We start from the raw sequence: 15436 nt of genomic DNA on the forward strand, positions 1-15436 counted from the left end.
CAGTTGAGGATGAACCAGCAGACATCACAAATCATTCTCATCTGTAGCCAAGTGGTGACCTGCAACAGAAGACACAACCCAAGAAGCATCCTAGTTAGTTGAGCTTGATTATAAGGCTGTCATGTCTGCATTTTTGGCAGCAAACTCACCTGCACGGGTGAAGAACGCCAAGATCAGAAATCACTGCATCAGATCCAGATCTGGATTAATTAAGATGCAAGTTGCTGGTTGATGAGTGAGCAGCATGTTGACTTTGCTCACCTCCAGCAGTCCAGCTCCAGGCTTCCAAGCAAGCCGCGTGTTAACATCTGATTCTGATCTGATCACAGAAATACACGGTGGCTTAATGATAGTGTTGGAAATAAGTGCCTAATATACATTCCAGATTTTGTTTGGAGGAAAAACTCATAGATAAAAAATGATGCAAGCACATAACACAAGTAAACATGCAACATATTGACTAGAACAGGATTGCGCAAGGAAATTACTCAATGATCCCGCGCAAAACATAGTCGAACGTGTTGAAGTAGATGTTGCAGATCACCAAGCGGTCGCGTGTAGACGCTGCCCAAAAACCTGATTGCCGCCCCGTGCAGGAGTCTCGCGGCAGTGGTTTCGGAGATCCCGCTCTCTTCAAGTCCGGTGCACGCCGAACTCAAAGGTCGACGAGGCACAGCAGCGAGAAGCTCAGCACAGCGAGTGGAAAGGTGAGCGTGTGAATCCGTACCCTTCAACCAGGACGTCTCCTGGTTTTATAGGTCTTCATAGTGCATCAATTCCCTTCATCAAGCAGTAAAAACTGCCCAATTTAATGACAGAAAATGCTGCAATCAAACAGCAGAAACTGACACACCTTATTACTGTTTAAAACGGCAGTTTCAATCACATTGAAGCGCCATTACGCTCAGCATAAAAAATATAAACTGCACAAATAATAGCCTGCTGTACACGTACGCGTCGTGCTCGTCGCAAGTCACAAGTCACGCGATTTTTCACGTGAAAAATGCGCGCGAGCTACGCGTGCGTGTAGCAACAGTCTCCTTATCTATCATTTTCACCTATTTTGCATAGAGAGGAGACTCACATATTTAAGCAAGGCAACTTCTCCTTGAATTAGCAATATGGGACTATAGGTTGTGCATGCTTTGGAATTTTCAGATTGGACCAAACATGGGCCTAAATCCAACAGATAGCACTCGTGTCATGTCTTGGTCTCCCCAACCCCAATGTTCCTCCAATTTTCTAGTGCACTAGGTGAAGGCATGCGGCTCCTGCATAATCAGCTTATGGTGCTGTAATGTCCTAATTCCCAGCAGCAAAGAATCTGCTCGAGTGTGTAATATGAACTAGGTTTCTGCAATGTCCATCCATTCCAAACATTATGAGAGAAATATAAGTTCTTTCTAAGGGAAACAAGAGAGAAACAGCGACAGAGAAGATAACTTGTTAATTCAAAAACAGCATACTTGTTGCTCCTCAACTTTATATAGGCCAACATGTTTCTGTTTTCAAAAGGGACCAGCATTCAAGTCATGTCTAGCAAGGAGAGATTGAAAGAGCCCATTGATAACGAGGAAGGGCTCTTGCAATCTCTCCTTGCTTGACATGACTTGAATGCTGGTCCCTTTTGAAAATAGAAACATGTTGGCCTATATAAAGTTGAGGAGCAACAAGTATGCTGTTTTTGAATTAACAAGTTATCTTCGCTGTCGCTGTTTCTCTCTTGTTTCCTTTAGAAAGAACTTATATTTCTCTCATAATGTTTGGAATGGATGGACATTGCAGAAACCTAGTTCATATTACACACTCGAGCAGATTCTTTGCTGCTGGGAATTAGGACATTACAGCACCATAAGCTGATTATGCAGGAGCCGCATGCCTTCACCTAGTGCACTAGAAAATTGGAGAAACATTGGGGTTGGGGAGACCAAGACATGACACGAGTGCTATCATTAAGCCACCGTGTATTTCTGTGATCAGATCAGAATCAGATGTTAACACGCGGCTTGCTTGGAAGCCTGGAGCTGGACTGCTGGAGGTGAGCAAAGTCAACATGCTGCTCACTCATCAACCAGCAACTTGCATCTTAATTAATCCAGATCTGGATCTGATGCAGTGATTTCTGATCTTGGCGTTCTTCACCCGTGCAGGTGAGTTTGCTGCCAAAAATGCAGACATGACAGCCTTATAATCAAGCTCAACTAACTAGGATGCTTCTTGGGTTGTGTCTTCTGTTGTAGGTCACCACTTGGCTACAGATGAGAATGATTTGTGATGTCTACTGGTTCATCCTCAACTGCTTCACCAGCTCTCGTTATATAAAGAGGAAACACAAGGCCAGAAAGAAACCATTGCAGCAACAGAAGCAGCAGCTTGCCTTCTCTTCTATTCCCAGCGAAGAGAAGCTTCAAAACTTCCATCACAACCATGGCCTTCCATCTGAGATCTGCAAGTGTGCCTTCAAGCCCTCGCTCTGGTGAAACCAATGTCGAGGAACAATTGCAGAGAAGCATCCATGACAATTTCATTTATATTCAGGGAGCAGTGCGAAAGCTACACAGGCAGAAGATAGCAGCATTATTCATGAAATTGGACATCCACAAAGCTTTCAACACGGTGAATTGGGGGTACTTTTTAGAGGTCCTACAAGCCCTGGGCTTCGGACCACGCTGGCGTGAATGGGTCTCTATCCTATTCTGCACGTCCTCCTCGATTGCGCTGCTCAATGGGCAACATGGCCCCAACTTCAGCCATGCCAGAGGAGTCCGGCAGGGAGATCCACTTTCACCCATGCTCTTCATTCTAGCCATGGACCCGCTACAGCGATTGCTTGATCAGGCAACCCAACATGGGATATTCACCCCCTTACCCCTTACGGCAGCAAAATGGAGGACCTCCATGTATGCAGATGATGCGGCTATTTTCATCAACCCAAAAATAGAGGATGTAGAAGCTATCAAAATTATCCTCCAAGCCTTCGGCAGCTTCTCAGGACTACACATCAATTTAGAAAAAAAGCTCTGTGCATCCAATCCGGTGTGAAAATGTTGACCTTGACCATGTCCTGTCACCCTTCACCGGTAGCAGGGGCGCCTTCCCCTGCAAATTTCTGGGGCTGCAACTCCACATTAGATCACTTTAGAAAGTCCATGTCCAACCTCTCATCGAGCGAATGGGGCAAAGGTTGCCCAAATGGAAAGGGCGATGGTTGAACAAAGCGGGACGTCTTACACAAGTCACTTCGGTCCTCTCCTCCATGCCAACCTACCACCTCACGGTGTTTCCCTTGGCAGCATGGACTAGAAGGAAGATTGATAAAATCAGGAGATCGTTCCTTTGCAAGGGGGAGGACAATGCCAATGACGGACACTGCTTGGTCAACTGGCCAACAGTTACCAAACCCAAAGACCTAGGAGGCCTAGGGGTGCCTGACCTTGATAGATTTGGAAGAGCTCTCCGGTTACGCTGGCTATGGCAAGAATAGGTGGAGGATTCTAAGCCATGGCTAGGCTCTGAACTCCCATGTAGTGATGTGGATCACCTCCTTTTCAACGCTTCAATCAAAATTACTTTGGGTGATGGCGCAAAGAGTCACTTCTGGCACCACAATTGGTTGGATGGGGAAGCTCCAAGGTACCTAGCTGCAAACCTGTTTTGGCTTGTTTCAAGAAAGAACTCATCGGTGCAACACGAACTCTGGAACAACAATTGGATGCGTTCACTAAGGGGAAAGATCACCTCGGCTGTCCACATTGAAGAATTTGTGTCCCTTTGGATACGAATTCAGGACGTCCATCTGCAGCAGGGCGTTCGGGAATCCATCACCTGGCGATGGACCCCGGATGGGGTTTGCTCCACCCATTCAGCTTACCGAATCCAATTCCAAGGTTCATTTCGTTTTTTCGTACTAACTGTCGATACGGGACCCACAGGATACCCCACAAAGGAGAGAGAAGATCTAGTCTAACTAGGATTCTTCCCTTGTAATCCTAGTAGTAGTACTATTCAGTAATCCTATTAGAAACTCTCATTATAAACCGACTAGGACTCTGGCCTCCTGACTATATAAAGAAGGGCAGGGCTCCTGGACAAAAAGAACGACAATTGTACAATACAACACTTGACAATCAATCCAACACAAAGGCTAACGCCGACTGGATATAGGGCTATTACTCGATCCACGATCGAGGGCCGGAACCAGGATAAATCGACTGTCTCTTGCGTTAACCGTCGAGTTCAGCACACGCCGAAGCCCAAACATACTGCCCCGGGGACCCCCGTGGCAGGCTATCGGTGGTAAAACATCGACAGCTGGCGCGCCAGGTAGGGGCTTTCGGCGACTTTGCATCCAAGAGCTCGATGGACCTCGATAACATGATCTTCCTGACGGGATCAACTTTCATCTTCGGCTCATGGATCTGCGAGGCGGACAACTACGGCAGGCTTCAAGGCCATCTCCTCAAAGATCCGGATCATCATGAAGAATTTCCTATTTCAACAACTATGATGGATCAGCTCACCAGAAGATTCGCGTAGCTCATAATATCCGATTCGAATAAGATTTCACGGCTACGAGCATCCGACTCGAATTCAAGCTCCGTGTCCAAGGTGAAGTCTTATTCGAGTGCTTTCAAGAAACCGAGTTCTTTTTTGGCAGGATTCCAGAGCACAACCCAAAACAACTCGGATTACCCTTAGAGTTCTTTCGAAAAGTCGAGTTCTTTTCCATTTGGGCTCGACAGCACAGCAAAATCCTATTAGGGACAGATCGAAAGGTCTTTCAATCCAATGCTTGGGATACCACTGATAGGAGCCCAGGAGGGTCTTGTGCTAACGATAACATCGCAAGACTGTATCATCCACTGGCCAGGTTTCGTTCCTGAAGATAGCGGAACCCAACTAGTCGGCACAACAACAACAGCTATTCTACCTTACCAAGAAGGAGACTCAATCTGCGACATCGAGGCGTCTACTGAAGTCATCAACAACTCTATGAAAACTAACACCAATAATAGGACGGCTCACGCACGGGAAGTACTCATGGTTCGACGTCCTTGGTCACCATTAAATCCTCCAGAAGCACCCGATGTCAGGTCGTCAGATGAATCAGAATCCAACATATCACCCTTTGCCCAGGGCTACGATGGAGAAACCGAGTCAGAAACAGGCTAGAGAAAGGAAAAACAAGTTGAAGCAAGGGCGCCAAAACCGCGCTAGGCAGCGCAGGGAAGCCTGGATCAGATACGAGTCAGATTTGGCTGAATACGACAAAAGAAAATCACAACAAGAAGTCGAAGAAAGACGCACGGTGAATACGCCTTATGATAAGATTCGAGAAGCATTAGAAGAACTTAGGGTAACTTCACATCACGGAGAGAAGTATGAACAGCTCCAGGACTTGCTCCGGTCGATGATCCCAAGAACGCATGAAGAGAGAGCCCGATCAAGACTACCCGCCAGATCAACAACCCACAGGCAAGAAGATCAAAATCAAAGGAAGTCCGCTTTTGAAAGACTTGGGCCAGGTGGAAGCCATAACGGAGAAAGTAGGAAGGAACATAATCAAGGTCACCAATTTGAACAACCAAGAAAGACTAGGAGTAGAGTACCTATTCAGACAGCCTCGCAGAGTTATTTCCATCAAAACAATAGTTGGCTAGAAGGAGGTACCGAATCCGAATTCAAAGAAACCAGAACACACGATAGATTCCCCTGTTTTGCGAACAGGCTTGCATCGGTGCGATTACTTCACAAATTCAAACCGTCTAACCACTCTAAGTATGATGGCAAAACTGAACCAAGGCAATGGCTCAGAATATATTCACAATCAATTGAACTAGCCGGAGGAGACGATGATATCAAGACCCTGTTCTTTCCTATGGCACTAGAAGCTATGCCCCTCCAATGGTTCGACAAATTAAATCCAGGATCTATCAGAAATTTGGAAGACTTGCAAAGAGCTTTTTGTGAAAATTTTGCGGGTATCATCACACACCCGATCACTCATGCAGAACTGAAAGGGCTTAAGCAAAAGGGAGGCGAAAGTCTCAGAAATTACTATCGACGATTCGGCGAACTGCGGGCTCAAGTGCACGACATCACCGAACGAGAGGTGATTGAAGCTTTCTCTTACGGAATCATGGCTAGATGGCAATTTTAAGACTTCTGCAAAGAAAATCCGAGAAACAATGAAGAATTTAGACGAACAGTAGAAAAGATGATTACTGCAGAAGAAAAAACACGAGAGAGGTTCCCGGATAGAAGCAACCAGGACAACCCGGACAAGCAAAATCATCAAAATAACAGACATCAAGAAAGAAAACGTAGACCATACAATACTATGGCAATGGCCGACAAATCAAAGAAGTTTTCCAAACCCAGAAGATATGATGACATTGAAAGCATACGATGCCCATTGCACCCCAATGGGAGACACACCATCAGAAATTGCTACACTTTCAATGATCGATACATAAGAAAAGATAGTAAGGAGAACACCAAAGAGGACAATCAGAAAAAAGATGAAAACAACCACGAGGACAAAGGATTCCAAAAACCCAAGGGAACGGTAGCAGTGATCTTCTCAGGGGCTCCAGATTGTAGAAGCAAACATCAGGAAAAACTAGCACTACGGACTATCATGACAGCAGAACCGGCTACACCAAGATATCTCAATTGGTCACAGTATCTTATCCAATTTACCAGAGAAGACCAATGGACTAGCGTGGAAAACACAGGCCATTATCCACTGGTTCTAGATCCAACTATTGCTGGTATGACTGTCACTAAAGTATTAATCGACGGGGGAGCCGGACTTAACATCATCTTTTCGGAAACACTAAGGAAGATGGGACTACAACTCGCCGGGATGATCACACCAACAAGCACACCTTTTTACGGAATAGTACCTGGCAAAGCAGCCATGCCGCTCGGACAAATTACTCTACCAGTCACTTTTGGAACACCCTCAAACTACCGTACGGAATTCATCAAATTTGAGGTGGCGAACTTTGAGTCATCATACCACGCAATTCTTGGACGATCGGCACTAGCAAAATTCATGGCGATACCGCATTACCCGTATTTGCTGCTCAAGATGCCAGGACCTAATGGAGTACTTTCCCTTCGAAGTGACTTGAAACGCGCTTTTGACTGTGATGTTCAAGCAATCCAGATTGCAGCCAGAGCACAAGATGACCAAAGTAGAAAAGAAATAGCCACAATTGCTACAGAGATAAGCCAAGAAGAATTAGAAATACTGGCTAAAAAGCCCAGCATCATCATGCCACCAAAAGAAGTCGACGTCAAGCAGATCGACCTGGGTACTAGCGATACCTCCAAGACAGCAACCATTAGTGCTCACCTCTCGGCAAAATAGGAACTCGCGCTCACCAACTTTCTTCGAGACAACAAAGATATCTTCGCTTGGAAGCCGGCCGACATGCCAGGTGTCCCAAGAGAGTTGGCTGAGCACAGAATTGATGTTAATGAAAGCTCCAAGCCTATAAAGCAACGGCTATGACGATTCTCACCCGACAAAAAGGCAGCGATTAAAAAGGAAATCACAAAACTGATGGCAGCCAGATTCATCAGAGAAATCCTTCATCCAGACTGGCTAGCAAACCCGGTCCTTGTGCAGAAGAAGAACACGGACGAGTGGCGTATGTGTGTCGACTACACAGATCTCAACAAACATTGCCCAAAAGATCCGTTCGGGCTACCACGCATTGACCAGATAGTTGACTCAATAGCAGGGTCTGCACTATTATCTTTTCTCGATTGCTATTCAGGGTATCACCAGATCACATTAAAAGAACAAGACCAGAGCAAGACGTCTTTCATTACTCCGTTCGGTGCTTACTGTTACAAGACCATGTCATTTGGACTAAAGAACGCCGGCGCCACATACCAAAGAGCTATCCAAACTTGCCTTGGGGATCAAATCAGTGAAAATGTGGAGGCATACGTGGATGATGTAGTGGTGAAAACAAAGAACCCAGACACTATGATTGAAGATTTAAAGCAAACATTCGAAAACTTGAAGAGATGGAGATGAAAGCTGAACCCAAATAAATGTGTATTTGGAGTTCCTTCAGGATAACTACTCGGATTTTTGGTCAGTCAGCGCAGGATTGAAGCCAGCACCAAGCAAATTCGAGCTATAATAGAAATGGGCCCACCTAGAAGTATCAAAGATGTGCAGAAACTAACAGGATGCATGGCGGCCCTCAATCATTTCATATCAAGACTCAGTGAAAAGGGGTTACCTTTCTTTAAACTACTAAAGAAGACAGACAAGTTTGAGTGGACAAAGGAGGCCGACGAAGCCTTCAAGAAACTTAAGGCATACCTCACATCCTCACCAATTCTTACACCCCCAAGGAAAGATGAAGATATGATGCTATATATTGCGGCGACTACTGCTGTGGTCAGCACGGCAATAGTCGTAGAAAGAGAAGAAGAAAAACGCGTGTATAAAGTACAATGACCCGTATACTATATCAGCAAAGTATCATCTGAATCAAAAATACGGTACCCGCATGTACAAAAACTACTCTACGCCCTATTAATCACTTCATGCAAGCTTCGCCACTATTTTGAAAGCCACCAGATCATAGTGGTGACAGACTTCCCGCTCGGAGACATCTTACACAATAGAGATGTGACAGGACGCATATCAAAGTGGGCAGTCAAACTCAGAGCTCTTAACATCAATTTCACCCTGCGGAAAGCAATCAAATCTCAAGCCCTTGCCGATTTTGTGGCCGAGTGGACAGAGATTCAACAGCCTTTATCAGATACAATCCTTGACCACTGGAAGATGTACTTTGACGGGTCACTCAAACTAGGCGGAGCCAGTGCAGGCGTTCTCCTCATTTCTCCAGAAGGAAAACAACTCAAGTACGTCCTTCAGATATTATGGCAAGCTACAAATAACGAAGCAGAAAATGAAGCCCTCATCCACGGGCTACGAGTGGCAATTACCCTCGGAATAAAGAGATTACTCGTATACGGCGATCAGCAGTAGTCATCAACCAAGTCAACAAAGATTGGGATTGCACCAAAGAAAACATGGGTGCTTACTGTGCTGAAATACGGAAACTTGAAAAACATTTCCAAGGATTAGAAATTTTACACGTCCTGCGCGATTCCAACATTGCAGCAGATGTCCTTGCCAAGCTCGGGTCAGATAGAGCGAAGGTTCCACCCGGCGTATTCATAGAAGAGCTATCAGTTCCCTCTATCAAACAACCCAGTGAAACAACCCATGAAATTCAGGCTAAAGACGTTCAGATCATGGTAATCAACACTTCATGGAGCCAAGTTTTCATCGACTATATCAAAGAAAATAAATTGCCAGCAGATAAAGCAGAAGCCACCCAAGTTGTTCGCAGAAGCAAAAACTACGTTCTAGTAGGAGATAAACTTTACAGAAGAGCAGCATCATCAGGAGTACTCCTAAAATGTGTCTCATTTGAAGAAGGCAAAGAGATCCTAGACGAAATACACTCAGGTTGCTGTGGAAATCATGCCGCTTTAAGGACACTGGTTGGCAAAGCATTTCGCACCGGATTCTACTAGCCAACCGCTTTGAAAGACGTAGAAGAACTTATTAAAAAATGTAAAGGTTGCCAAATGTTTGCAAGACAAGCCCATATACCAGCTCGCAATCTTATCTGCATCCCACCCGCTTGGCCTTTTTCCTGCTGGGGGCTGGATCAAGTAGGACCCCTGAAGAAAGCAAAAAGCGGCTTCGAGTACATCTTTGTAGCAATCGACAAGTTCACCAAGTGGATTGAATACAAACCACTCGCGAAATACAGCGCAACCAAAGCAGTCGAGTTCATCCAAGACATTACGCACCGCTTCGGCATGCCTAATCGAATCATCACAGATCTAGGCTCCCCTTCACAGCTACAGAATTCAAAAGCTAGGCACAAGACTATGGTTTCAGTATAGACTATGCGTCTGTTGCACATCTAGAAGCCAACGGACAAGTAGAAAGGGCTAATGGACTCATACTAGCCGGATTAAAACCAAGGTTATACGAACTAGTGGACTATGGGTCCAAATGGATTGAAGAATTACCGAAAGTAGTATAGGGGCTATGAACTCAAATAAGCAGAGCAACATGCTACTCACCCTTCTTCCTAGTTTACGGGTCAGAGGCTGTACTGCCTGCCGACTTGATCTGGACATCACCAAAGATAGAACAATACAATGAAGGAGAAGCAGAACATACAAGAAGATTAGAACTCGACAGCTCAGAAGAAGTCAGAGTAAACGCTACCCTCCAATTAGCTAGATACCTACAAGGATTAAGATGACACTACAACAAGAGTACCCATCCTCGATCATTACAAGTCGGAGACTTAGTGCTAAGAAGGATACAAAAGACCGACGGATGACATAAGCTACTCAGTCCATGGGAAGGTCCGTTCATTGTCACAAAAGTCACCGGACCAGGCACATACAAGTTAATAACCGAAGATGGAAGAGAAGTCAGCAATACATGGCACATCAGCCAGCTAAGAAGATTCTACGCGTAAAAGCAACTCAAGAAAAAACAGATATGCAAGCCATAAGGGACCAACGTTCACAATCGACGAAGGACAATATTCTTCGACAACATATGTATTAGTTTATATTCATGATCAATAAAGATGATATTCATCCACAGCATGTCTTGTCATGACTTCCAACGAGTTGTTTTCACGAAACAAAAAGCAAAATGGCTGAAAATATGCCTGAGCATCCCGGCCGAGAGCAAAATAGCTGAAAAGACGTTTGAGCCCACCGATGAGGGTAGCTAAAAGCTAACACCCGAAACAAAAAGCAAAATGGCTGAAAACATGCCTGAGCATCCCGGCCGAGAGCAAAATAGCTAAAAAAACGCTTGAGCCCGCCGATGAGGGTAGCTAAAAGCTAACACCCGAAACAAAAAGCAAAATGGCTGAAAACATGCCTGAGCATCCTGACCGAGAGCAAAATAGCTGAAAAGACGCTTGAGCCCGCCGATGAGGGTAGCTAAAAGCTAACACCCGAAACAAAAAGCAAAATGGCTGAAAACATGCCTGAGCATCCCGGCCGAGAGCAAAATAGCTGAAAACACGCTTGAGCCCGCCGATGAGGGTAGCTAAAAGCTAACACCCGAAACAAAAAGCAAAATGGCTGAAAACATGCCTGAGCATCCCGGCCAAGAGCAAAATAGCCAAAAAGACGCTTGAGCCCGCCGATGAGGGTAGCTAAAAGCTAACACCTAAAACTAGTCGACTGAAATTGAGCTTCAGAAGACCCTCCAGCTCTTCGTTCCGAAAAGCAAGAGGCTCGGGGGCTACATCCAGATAGGAATACTTTTTCCTCAGAAAAGCACAAGCGCCACTCAAGAAAGCATTCGGATGTCGAAGTTCGTCAAGGCAACATTCTATGCTGAGTCGTTTTTACATAGCGCGAACGAAAGGTTGTCAACACAAAGATTTACATCTAACAAGTCATAGCATGGACAAAGCACTCGACGGATCACAAAAGAGGAAGAAAAGAAAAGTACTCGACAAATCGAGAGATTTCATCAGGATAACGCACAGAGTTGTTTACGGAGCAGAGACGAAAATAGGACAAAGTACTCAGCAAGTCAAGTAACTCCGACCACACCCAGGCAAAGAATACATCAACAAAAATAAAGAATCTTCATTTAAGGAGGAGTGTAATATTACAAGAGGCTGGTCAATTGGATCAGGCATTGTCATCAGGAAGGGAAATATCAATATTAAGACTGTCTACAACCCTACTGGCTAAATCTTTGACTTTAGGCTCCATCCTCTCAACGGCATCAAGGTATTCTTGACTATCAGCTTCCTCCGCTATCTTGGATAGAGGCGCCTCTAGAGCAAGAACCCGGACCTAGGCCAGCACATTCTTGGTACATACTTGAGCGCACTTCTTCGCAAACTCTTGAAAACGAGCCAGAATCCGAGGAATGAACTGAGCCCAAGATTGCCCGTCATCCGCTGGAGTCCGGAGAACATCAGCTACTGAACAGAAAGATTTCCACAAAACGTTCCAATTTTCAGTAGCCATCGCCAGCTTCCCGGACAAGCCTTCAATAGTTTTTTGGGCCTGCACAAGATCTCTGTCAGCTCCACGCCTAATCAGCTTAGCAAGGGCGAGTTCTTCCTCAGCATGAGTAATTACCTCCTCAGCCTTGTTATGACTAGAGCGGACAAGAGCCTTCATTTCATCGATACTCTCCGAGAGCTTCTGCTTTTCAGCTCAGAGAACTAGACAAGACACCGAAAAACAAGTCAGCGAAAAAAGGAGTCAAAATACAAGAAGAAACAAGCAGAACCCGCGGCACCTTTGCATTCTTTCTTCGCAGATTCCACCGCGGCATCCCTCTGCTTCTCCATCTCTACTACCCAGGCACGAAGGGTCTTCTCCTCCTTTTGGTACATTTGACGCTCTGTCTCCAACTCAGCCCGGAGGAGGTCGAGATCGGCTTTCAGAGCGTTCACCTCAGAAGACAACTTTCTCTCATTTTCAGATGAGAAAAAGAAGCCAGAATGATCACGAGAGAAAGACTGAGCAAAAAGAGACAAAGAGAAAACAAGGCGTAAGGACAGAAGAAAAATGAGCATGCAAAAGAGGAGTGGCAGTAAAACTTACCTGGAGCTTTTCACCAAAAGAAGTTGCAAGGGTCGACAAGCTCCCCCAGGCTACGGTCAGCTCCGATAGCCGATGGGTGGCATCGAACTGTTGCACCACGTCACCGGAAAAAGAGGGACTGCTGGAAGCAAGAGAAGGGGAAGGAGAGGCCGGCTGGGGCGAAGAAGGAACGACCAAAGCAACCTCCAGGGAAGCCGGAGCCAAACCCTTAGAAGGACCCGACGCGATGGCCACAGTCACCTCCGGGGCGGCCAAGTCCGCAACTTCGCCAAGTAGCTCCGAAGCCCCCGCAGCAACTTCATCAACAGTATGCTGTGAGTCCTGAGGCTCAGAACTCGTTGGCACGGCGGAAGGCAGAGAAGAAGTCGATGAAGAAATGAGAGAAGACGAAACACTGAAAATTGATAAAAGGAAGCACCGATGAGAACCAGAAGAAGGAAGATAGAAGCAAAAAAGATGAAGCCAGAATCTACTCACCCAACCACTTTCTTCTTCGCGAAGCCAAAAGAAGGCCTCGCAGGGGGAACCACGATGGCGAAAACGTCCCCGCCACCCGGCGACGGGAGCGAGATAGCCGATAACGGAGCCACGGAAGAAGCCAGGGCTGGAGCCGTGGAAGAACTCTGCACTGGAGGAGCGGTAGAACTCGGTACCGAGGCTACCAAAGAACTCGACACCGAAGCTTCAGAAGAAGTCGGCACGGGAACCTCGGAAGAACTCACACCCGACGTTCGATTACTTCAAAAAGTTCAAAACTAAAAGTCAAGACAAAGAAGAGAAATTCAATGCAACAGGAATATGAAAAACAACTCACTGCCGCATGATGAGGGGTACTTCATCATCCTCTTCTCCCTCAGCCAAGGAAACCAGAGCACCTGCTGAAAAAAGAATAAAAAGTACTCGGTTCAAGAGAGAAACAGGAAAACAAAGGAACAAAGAGTATTAAATGTGCTCACCTAAGAGCATGCTAGCAACAACTGGAGTACCTGAGGGAGTACTTGGTTTGTGAGGCTTCTTGGAGACAGGCAGGCTAGATGAAGACCCATCCGTTCGCCCCCTCTTCGGGACACTGCGAGACCGTGAGGGACTAGACGAGGAACATATTCTTCATATACATCAACAAATCCGGAAGAAACCCCAGGAAGGGCTGTAGAGGTTTGGGACTTACTAGTTGTAGAGGTTCCAGCAAATTTATCCCCAGTCTCCGCCACGGCAGGGAGAACATCAAGAGGGATCGGGTCGACAAAGTTTCGCCCAAGCTCCTACAAAAAAGGATAAAACACCAAGACAAAGAAAAGCTAAGCAAAAATGGATGCAGTAAGAGTACATAAAGTACCCAAACAAAGAGATAGACAACTCACAGCTGGGGGTGGGTTGTTGGCAGAGAACTCGAAGACAGCAGGAGGAATGACGCTCACTCCTTTCAGCATCTTCTGGAGACGCTCGAGTACCTCCTCACCGGTCAGCTCAAGAGCCGGGACCATGCATGAAGGATCCTCGGCCCCAGAATACTCGAAGCCAAGGTGCTCCCGCTCTTTCAAAGGCTGAACTCAGCGACGAAGAAAGCTCGAAACAATACCAAAGCCGGTCAAACCCTGCTGTTTCAGCATACTAATCCTATCAAGGAGTGGCTGGATCACTTGAATCTCAGCAGGTGACTCAAGTTTCTTGTCCCATCGATCATTCACCACAGGACCAGATCCAGAGTGAACGACAAGGGAAGGGATCAAATTGGTAGCGTAAAACCACTCGGCACGCCAATCTTTTATAGAATCGACCAGGTCATAGTCAAAAAACTTAATCTTGAGACCCTGGCGAAACTGAATCCCGCAACCGCCAAGAACGCTGGTTTCTTCGCGGCGGGGTTGAGGTTTTAGACGAAAGAAAAAGCGAAAAAGAGATAGAGAAGGAGGGATTCTAAGGAAAGCTTCACAAAGATGAACAAAAACAGAAAGATGGAGAACGACATTAGGGGTTAGATGGTTCAGACTAACCCCAAAATAATCAAGAAACTGATGAAGGAAGGTGGAAGCAGGAAGGCAAAGTCCGGCGCGAACAAAGGAAACGAAGAGGACAATCTCACCAGGACCCAGAGCTGGAACCCGATGCTTGCCCGGAACTCTCCATTCAGCGATGACTTTGCTTTGGATCAAGCCGTCGCTGACGAGCTCGCGCAGCTGATCTTCGCTTGTTGTTGGAGCCAGCCAAACCTTCTGAGCAGCCCTTATGGCCACGAACTCCTCATTTTTTATCAAAGAAAGGGATGACTCCTCGTCCACGAAGGTCGCCTGGGACTTGCTTGCGGTTTTCTTCTTTCCCATGAACTGGCGGAAGCAAAAAGGCACTAGGGAAGATGAAGCTAGGACGATGGTGCTCGGGTGACAGCAACGATGACGGCGACGGGTTTCTGAAAGCTAGGGTTTAAAGGCAAGAGCTGGGCAGCAAAGGAAAGGAAGATAAAAGGTCTTTAAATATATTTTTCAGTAATAAAAACGGCCCACAAGGCCCGTTAAAACACAGTGTGAGAACGCAACGGTCCATTTACCGACGTAGCTAAAACGACGGGGGGCACAAATCCACACAACGGTACAAACCAACGGGCAGATTTCAGACTTATCCGTCCAGCACCACGGTAGGATTATCAGATCGCTACAAGAACAACTCGTCAAACCAAGAAGAAAGAAAGGGCTACCTCACAAGGAACAAAGGAACCCGGTTATTTAAGAAAGAACTCGGTAATCTCATGAGCGACAGGGATCACAGCAGAAAAGTA

This window comes from Miscanthus floridulus, chromosome 8 (assembly GCF_019320115.1).
Source record: "Miscanthus floridulus cultivar M001 chromosome 8, ASM1932011v1, whole genome shotgun sequence".
NCBI lineage: Eukaryota > Viridiplantae > Streptophyta > Magnoliopsida > Poales > Poaceae > Miscanthus > Miscanthus floridulus.